Source organism: Lepeophtheirus salmonis, chromosome Z (assembly GCF_016086655.4).
Source record: "Lepeophtheirus salmonis chromosome Z, UVic_Lsal_1.4, whole genome shotgun sequence".
Classification (NCBI taxonomy): Eukaryota; Metazoa; Arthropoda; class Copepoda; order Siphonostomatoida; family Caligidae; genus Lepeophtheirus; species Lepeophtheirus salmonis.
In genome coordinates, this window is record NC_092584.1 from 6,655,303 (window position 1) to 6,664,901 (window position 9,599).

The window sequence follows — 9,599 nt, forward strand, 5'->3', positions numbered from 1 at the left end:
GGGTTAAGATCCATCCAAATGACCATGAATTACTTTATACTTTAATACGTGTTTAACATTAATATTTGAATAATAACTATTTACTGAATAATTAACTATAATTAGTTTTTTATTATTACGTAGTAATAATTATTATTATAACTCAAAAATCAATAGCTGACAACAATTTAACATAGAAAATTATCATAGAAAAAAAAATGCTATCGCTGGTATATTAAAATATCGAAACCGACAATGAACATAAACACCCTGATAATTATTTGTTGGAGGAAAATAGTAAAGTGTTTATTAGGTTTCATTAAATTAGCTGGGAGTAGCTATGAGTTGAAATTAACAAACACAAGCCCTAATGATATATATATGATGTTGATATATATTCAGGTAGCAAATACAAAATGGCGGAACTTTTTCCATTATAGTAATAATTTCATCTATAAATATTAATAATGGTGAAAATAGTCTATTTTGACTATGTAAAAAAAAAAGAAAGCGATAATCGACATAACAAACCAGGGGAGTCTGGAAGAAGAGGGCTGGAGCGACTGTAGCCCCCTCCCCCCACACAAAAAACATATATATATAACTTAATTTTTCAATTTTTTTTAATAAAAATTCCAAGACCCAAGCCCCTCCCCCATCCCCCCCAAAAATTAAGAAATGTTTGATTCTTTCTGGAAAATTTAATATTTAAAATTTACTTTAATTTTTTTTTAAATTCTAAAATTTAATTTTCTGTGAATAGGTATAGATTTTTGAAATTTTTCTCCAAATTTTTTTAAATTTAACTTTTTTGAAATACAATTTTATATTTGAAATTTAACTTTTTTGAAATACAATTTTATATTTGAAATTTAACTTTTTTGAAATACAATTTTATATTTGAAATTTAATTTTGAATTTTTTCTTTATTTAAAAAAAAATTACAAAAAATTTTATACTTTAAATTTAGTTTTTGTAATTTTTCCCGAAAAAATCATTTTTTTTTGTGAGGAATAGACACAGATTTATCATCCTCTACCCACATCTTCTTCAATGAAATTATTGATTCAATTCCTCGTTAAGTCATCTATGATTCTTCTTCTACTCTAAGAAAACATTGATTCCTTCAGTGTCCGGTCTATCACATTGATATGTCTTCATTTATAAGATAGAGTTTGTGATATACAGTCTATATGGATAATTTTATAGCCTGAACAATTCAAGATCACCCTTGATTCTTTTATTACTTTTGAGTCTATTTTGTAATTGAAAAACAAGTGAAAGATAATTCTATACTCTTAAAGATAATATATATCTCTCTACGCGGACGTTTTGTCTGCAAAGTATATTCTATTCTGTTATGTTATTACATATAAATTGTGATTAAATAAATTGTAAACTTTTAAATGATTATATGTTTAAAAAAAATATAAGTGGTCTCTTAACTTACGTATAATTCATTTTGAATATCTGAATGTCGTTCCGATTCCCAAACATATAGAGTCAGGAATCCTTTTCTAAGCAGCTTCTCACCATACTGGAATATTACTCTTGAAAAGATCTAGAATCTCTAAACTAATAAATTTATTATAGGTAATAACTAAATGTTTTCCATAAGAGCTAATATTATGTGTTTTATTGAAGACAATAGTAAAAATATAACAAAATAATAATCCGATTTGGTTGAAAAATAAATTAAAAAAAAAAAGAAGATATTCCTAAAATTAAATTCCCTGTTTTCGAGTTTATTTTCATTTTATTTTTTTATGTTATTGATTCCTTCAATTTTATTTTGACAGACAAATGAAATTTCATAATGTGAGTTATCAAAATTCTTATTGTTATCAGTTGTAGAACTACTATTGGCCTGTGTTACAATCTGTTCAAGCAATATTAATATAGGGATGCTTTAGAAATTTTTATTTTCTGAGTACCATTTAAATATTTATGTATATATATCTCTCTACGGAAATAATAGTCAAAGTCACAAGACTTAAGACATCATATTTAGTTATGTTAGCAAGATCTTCATATTGAGCTCTATATTTAGGTAGGTAGTATATTCAGGATAAATGAAAAATTAAGATCTTATTATTAGTTTATGTTTCACATGATCATTTCAAGTTTATTACATAATATCTGATTATTCTTAATATATTACTTATTTCTCCACTATTTTGACGACTTTTTTTATAACAAAAATATATCTAGTATTTAAAAAATAATGTTTATTCCTAACTAAAGAAATATATTGAATATATTCATAAATGACTTGGATGTGGTCGATTAAAGTTACATTCTTACTAAAATTAGACTACCATATTAATAAACATTTTTGCAGAATAATCCCTTTATACACAATTTGGTACATCCAAGGTATTTACCTAGGCCAGTGGTTCTCAACCTTTCAAACATAGCCATCCATTTTAGAAGAAACAATCAGGAAGCAACCCCAATCCTTAAAGTATCTTATTCACATTTTTTTTTCTATAACAAACTGTCATATATTGCGATTTATTCGTGAAGTAATTGTACATTCCCTAAATATATTATTAATTAAAAAGTTATTCATAAAAATTTCAAAGGTCCTACAAAACATTAATTAATTGCGAATCAATTCCAAATTATTCGAAAAAACAAATTTCACACCGTTATGTAAAGTATGTTTGTGAACTGACCTTAATGAGACGGCTGGTATTGTAGTTTTTTAGCTAGCAATCCTATCTTGGGCTACGTTGTCGATATGTCACACCTCAAGTCGTCTTCCACATCTAATTTGTTTCGGTACTTGTTTTTTAACAAATCCTCAAGGTCTTTAATGAGCACACACGAATGTTTTATCAGGTTTTGATTATAATGGAATGGAATAGAAAAGGAAGTTCCATATTTATGAGTGAAATAATCATTACAGCTACTACGGGAAAGAATATTCATTACCAGTTCCAATAAAACGGACATTGCTAAAAAATTCATACGATTTAATTCCTAATAATAGTAGATATTAACTAATTATACTATATTCATGTCATAATTTATTAAAAGAATAACTATATATTCGTCAATCAGACATTAGTCAGAACTCTTTTGATTTTTTTAAATAAAGTTTATTCTTCATATTCTTTAGGTGTGATGATCTGGCTTCTACAGTTCGTTTATAGGACGTGTGGTACTTTGATGGTTTTAGAATTATTCTTCGTATGGGTATCAGCATCTTCCTTAGATTATTCCTTGATTGTCCATTTAAATGCTGCTGGGACCTGGCAATGAAATTTTTTTTTTTCAGATATCCTTTCCTTTGACTTTAAGCTTTCTCTTCGACGGTTAAAGATTTATAATTGATCCTATGAATTTCAAATGGAAGATTCCATTTTAACTTAAATTTTTGATAAATAACTTTAGAGATCGACTTCTTGATTCTATTTTATGATTTTTGACCATTCAGATTTTCATATGTATGTCAATGGTTCAATTGCTTAAATAAACCTCTGGAGTCGGATAAATAATTTAAAGATTTTGATTTTATCTCTATAACTTTCATCCCGATGTGTTATGGAAACAAAAAGAAAGCTGTTATATCTTTAACCTATTATAGGCAGTAGTTATTTGGGACAGTTAAAAACAATTATATAATATAGTTTACAGGGTGGAGAAGTAAATCCGGAATAACTTTAAAAGCTAAATATGAGATTTGTATAAAAGAAAGAAAGGCTATTTTTTATTCATTTGAAAGCCAGGTTATATATAAAATAATCATTCATAATGAAAGCCTTCCTTCTCGATCACGATCTGTACATGGCACCTGAATAAATGTCACCCCTTACTACATCGGGATGATCCAGGTCCTTAATTTTATTGACGTGGGCTTAACAGAGGCATGATTATCTAAAGATTACCCTGTACCACAGGGATTTCATTGCCTCCATTGGCCAAAATTGGCAAACCTAAGATCTCTTGGTGGCCCTGCTGGAATGTATATGGCTTCACATCCAGTTACTTCATTCATCCATTGGAAAACGTCTTTAAAACCTCCTTGGTCAACTTCAGGTCCTTTTAGAAGAAGAGTGGGGCTATAATATGTCCTTCCGCTCTGATAATCACCAGGACCATAAACGAAGCCGGGTTCTTTATTTTTATGACTGATTGTACGTCATCAGGGTCCAGAGGCATCCATCTATCGTTGCTACAGTTTATGAATCAAGTAAGAAACTTAATTTCATAAAAAATCACAAAAGATCCATGTAACCCCGATAGGAGGAGTTGGTTAATTAATTAACCTATCGCCAGTATCAGTAGTATTTAGATGTAAGAAGAGCTACATATAAGATTTGGAGACGAATTTGTTATTAAATTATTAGATTAAATATTGAATAATACATTACCATATTCAGATATCTTTATTTTGTATTTACATGAACAAATTTTAAAGAAAAAAATATAATAATTACGAGTATAGTTGCTATTATTTGTGACAATTATAAAAAAATATGAATGTTGCCCAATATTGCATCTGAAACACATAAATTTCGCCTTTCCCTTACCCCTTGGACCATTGCAACGTCTTAACTGAGGAGATGACATAATAAGGAATATGCCATTGCCGGATCTGAAGCTTTAGTTACCTTCTCCTCTCAAAAATATATGGACACCCGATTAATATAATTAAAAAATTATAAATAAGGCAGATATACATTTGTTCTAGCTTTCAATAGTCGCCAGGCTTGAACAGCAGAAGCACCAGAGATCAAATCCTCCTATGCCTTTCTTATATTTAAAAATGCTTTCAAGGAAATGTCAGATTCATATACTTGTTTTCAACTCTATTCTACCTCTTGCCTTAGAAAATTGAATATCTTTGAACTTGTCTCTAAAACTTCGTTAACAGTAAAATATTTCCTATGAAAACAAGTTATTCACAGAAATCAGGATGTTTACCCAACTGGCGAGAGTAAATTTTTTAACAACCTAATTTCAAAAGAAATAAAGATGTAAAAAAATAAATGGAATGATTAAAAATTAATCTTGAGCAACATCAAAGGATGATAAAATTTTAATTGACATTTAATATGTAGACAAATATGCTTACAAAATATTCGCCTCTTCCTGGAAGCTATAATATTGAATTGAACAACATTCTCAATTCGAGCAACACTCTTGAGTACCGCGGTGTCCGAGAAATAATTAGTGCTGTTTTTTTCTTTAAATATATATATATATAATATTAAGAAAACTATACAGAAGGACAGATAAACGAAAATTAATTAATAAATATTATATGTTGAAAAAAAACAAACCATGCTTACATGTAGTAGTAAATTAATTAGGTTATCGCCGGTAGGGGCTTAATAACAAACACAATGGATATAACTTATTCGTAGAAATTGAATTTATTCAAGAGTTTAAGGAGAAGGCGGAAGCGAGACAATGGTACATTGGAATTAAAATGAATTACAATTATAAAGAGGAGAACCTTCTACATTTAAAATAGCTTTAATGCAGAGAAAATATTATAATTACAATTAAGTTTATATATATTTATTTTATAATACATTTGAAAAACAATTTACACCAAAGATAGGCGAGAATTCTTCTTTTAGAGGGAGACACACGCAAGCCTTATTAAATAATGAACAAAAAAAAGAAGAAAAAAGAGCTCACGCATCAACCGTTTTCCTTTTCTAATCCTATACTTAGTTGTTGTTTTTTACACAGATCCTATGGATATCCCTGTATAAATTGGCCACACGTCATACTTTCTCTTTCTATCCCCAAATTGGAGGCAAGGACTGAGGATAATTGAAATTCAACTCTCGCAACCTTTTAATAAAAAGGAAATAAATTTTGTACGCTAAGCTAGGAACGCGAAGTGAAAGATATAATTAGCTGAGGAAGAGAAGACGCGAAGTGAAGTGAAGAATACATTGATCTCTACTTTTCCGAGTTATGTGGTTAATGAGCACTTCGAAGGGACACGAAAAAATAGATGAAAGGTCTCATTGTGTGGAAGAAATTGTGAATTTGGCTCTCACGGAGTATTCGGAGGAGGGGGGAGTTCTCTCGTAGTCCATACGTTGACTGAGAGCGGAGGCCAGAGGAGATCATATATAATTATGTAAGATATTAGGACTTTTTCTTATATCTAGCATTATTATGACAGAAGAATTAATTTCAGGAGTACTTTGCACGGGAGTCGTAGTCTGCAAATTCGTACTATATTCTGCACTTCGCGTCCCTACGCTTGACGTACTAAATTTATTTCCTTAATATTAAAGGGTTGCGAGAGTGGAATTTCAACTATCCACGGTCACTGTCTATAATTTTGGGGATAGAAAGAGAAAGTATGACGTGTGGGCTGACTTATACAGGATACCCGATCCCATTCTGTCATTCACTTCAGTAAGATACTCACTGCATTTGGACTACTCGGTAAATTCTTGTTTGGCAAGTCTTCAGATTAAAAAATATGTTGTTTGACAAACTTCAAAGCCAAATTTTTGAAATAGATTAATAAAATAACAACGATTATAAATTAGCATTTACCAATCAGCAATGTATTTCATCCATAATATAGTAAATAGATGAAGAACACATGAAAAAATCATGTAATTGTCTAAAATTTGGCTAATTTCTAATATGTAATGTTGAGGGCATAGCTATGGGAAGGTTTCAGACCCTATAAAATTTTCAGTCCCTTACATTTTTCAATATATTATGCTTAAGGGTGATAATTTTGGTAAGAATAGAAAAGCGTGCGAGGAGAAGAGAAGAAATAAATATGGCATCATTGATTAAATAATATACATCTTCTTCTATCAATCAAGAACGTTATCATTCCCGCCTTTATTATTCAATATTAATATAATATTAGATGGTGATAGTCGATAGAGAACTGCATAAAACGCCTAAAATAACGTCGCCTTCTGTCTGGATTTCTGAAAATGGAGGCCCAGGAATTTGGAAAATACTTACCGGATGAGAAACAGATGGTTTGTCGGATTTGTCGATATAAATGTGCCTTTAGTCCCCTGTCTAAAATTACACGCCACTCATTATCCTCATCTCATATCAAGAGCATGGATATTCATCTAAAAAATCAAGTTAATGATGAATACATCATGTCAGACTTTAACTCTGATCTCACAAAGATGTTTATTGCATGTAATATAACCTTATCCATTGCTAATCATCTACGTTCAAAAAATTTATGGAGAAATACACGGGTAAACCTATCCCTTCCCGAGGAATCATTATTAAATTAATGGAAGATGTTGGTACTGATGTCATTTATAGAAATACATATAAAAATATTTTGAGTCATCCACACCAAATGACGATCAAGTTATCAGTAGAAAGTATAAAATATTTACTAATTTCGAAATGTAACTCTGAATTTTGTACTATCTAACAGTAAGTATTCAATTTTTTTTAAATCTAACCCTAAAATATGATTCTATTTTAGCTAAACATATCAAGAATTTTGATACACAACTCATTAAATAGCAAAAACAACTGCTTAAATGGTTATAACAACGGGGGTAGTAGCTTTGGATGGTTTGCAACTAGTTTGTCTGAGACTATTTTCTTCACTTAAAGACTTGGGTATGATAATTAGGTTTTCCAATGTTGCATAGTCAATAAATATTACTTTTTTTTATCACTTAAGGCTTAGCTATGGTTGATAGGCTGCAAGAAATGGTGTTCAGAAAACTCATAAAAGGCAAAAAGAACTGCTTAAATGGTCACAACAACGGGGGTAGTTACATTGGGTGTAGCATTATAATTAGCAATAGTGTATACCCTTCATGATAATAGTATGTCGTTATATAAGCATAAACAACGGGGAAAATATCATTTTTGATGCTCTTAATAAGGAGTAATATCGCCGGACATTACTACATAATTAGCTTTTGCTCTAAATCTTTAGGATGGATTTATTTCTAACATGTTTTATATAAGTATATTTATTGTCTAATTTTATGATTTTGACATTTACTTTATTTTTAATCATTAGTTAGATCTCATCGCTGGACATATATCTATCCTGTGCACAATTGTACATAGCATAGCAACTTCCACATGAAGAAGAAGGGTTATTATCTTTTTGATTAAACTCCACGTCTCGCTTGTGTTTTGCAACCTAAAGTTATGACATATTTAACTGGATTCCGGTGTCAGAACAAGAAAATATTATTTGGATCGATCTATTATTTCAATATTCTGTATATATAATTTATTGTTATTAATTATATGATTCCAATTGTTTAATTTGGTATATTTAACATAAATGTATGATGGTTTATTTTTTAGTATGTAGATTATATTTCATTTAAGCCTTACTTTTTAAACTTCAAATATATTTCGAAATACTCTACTTTGTCGTTTCATTAGCTATTATTCTGAGAATAAGGTTCATAATGAATTACAATTTCATGGAGTGTGACGTTATAAAATCTACTGTAACGGATAAAAAACGTCAAAGTCAATAATACGTAGTATATCTTCATTAAACATTTTGCTAATAAATACTTTCGTTATACCTTCAAAAATCATAATAAAGCAGGCAGCTGATAATCACATCAGTATTTTAAACAATGATACCATAAGTCTTTCTCCCTCCCCCTTCTCCTTGTACGCGTTGTTCTCTACAGGATTATCAACTATGGTTATATATTTTTTTTGAATTTTTACAATTGTATTCCAGCTTTGAGAAATTAGAAACAAAAAGGTAAATAAGCTATACTATAACAATTCTTCATCCCTTGATTATATATAATACGTAGGTTTCAAAGCATTGGGAAGGAATCACCGAATGCTACTGCTACATTTCGTTGCAAAGAATCATTAGCACCCATAAGCTTGTTCGCTAATTCATGAGTCCTGAAAAAAAAGGAAAAGTGACTAAGAGGAAAAAAAATGTAAGGAAAAAAAATAGAAAAGTGACTAAGAGGAAAAAATGGCAAGTTTTTAAAACTGATATAATACTTATCACCAATATAATATGTATTCAGATTTTTTTTTTTAAATCCCATAGACTTGGCCACAACTATACGTACTGTAGTTAGGCAAATTAGATAATTACATGAGTGTCGAATAAATTTTTTAGAGCCGTTTCTGTTTTCATTAAATATGTATTTGGATTTATTCAATAAATAAATATATTTATGGAATTAAACATTGACAAAGGAATTTACATTTATATTTGCTTTACATGTAAATGTAATTGGAGCCGGATTCTCATTCTAAATTGAATTGAATGAATGTATAGAGTTGTAATATTCATATTCTTTGATAAATATCACTGAAAACCATTATTACAAACGTAGTTACATATTCAAATGTTTGTGTCCCTCTGGAGGTGTACAAATTGATGGAAATTCCTGAGGTTAAATTGTAAGTTGGGACAGCTCAATACTGGTCTGCAATGTTAATGCTCCTTCTTTCAGATGAAAAAGAGGGTAAACAGCGGTCCAGTCTACAAGCTCACAGTGAGCTGGAGCATCAAAGTTAAAAAAAACCCATCTAAATGACACCTCAAACTCAAAAAAATAGTTGTCAAATTTGGAATTTCTAAATGTGGCCAAAAACATGATTTTAAACCACGTACAAAATTGTTTTTCCAATTT